Genomic DNA, 275 nt, shown 5'->3' on the forward strand with positions numbered 1-275 from the left:
AACCTGTTAGGTAGAGTTCATGGTGCTGTAAGCTTCCATTATAAGTGTAATAATTATATCATTATATTTATATTATTTATACTTATACATATTTTATATATGAAAATTATCTAATTATAATTCAGACCATTTTCAAAATAATACTGATTCAGACCATTTTTCTACTGCTTCTTCTGACTGTCAGTGTCCAGCTTGACTCTGCTGACAGAATGCTTAATCTTAGCCCCAACCAAATCTGCTTAAGCCTGAAAACACTATCTCTAGCTCAACATCCT

Source organism: Suricata suricatta, chromosome 3 (assembly GCF_006229205.1).
Source record: "Suricata suricatta isolate VVHF042 chromosome 3, meerkat_22Aug2017_6uvM2_HiC, whole genome shotgun sequence".
Classification (NCBI taxonomy): domain Eukaryota; kingdom Metazoa; phylum Chordata; class Mammalia; order Carnivora; family Herpestidae; genus Suricata; species Suricata suricatta.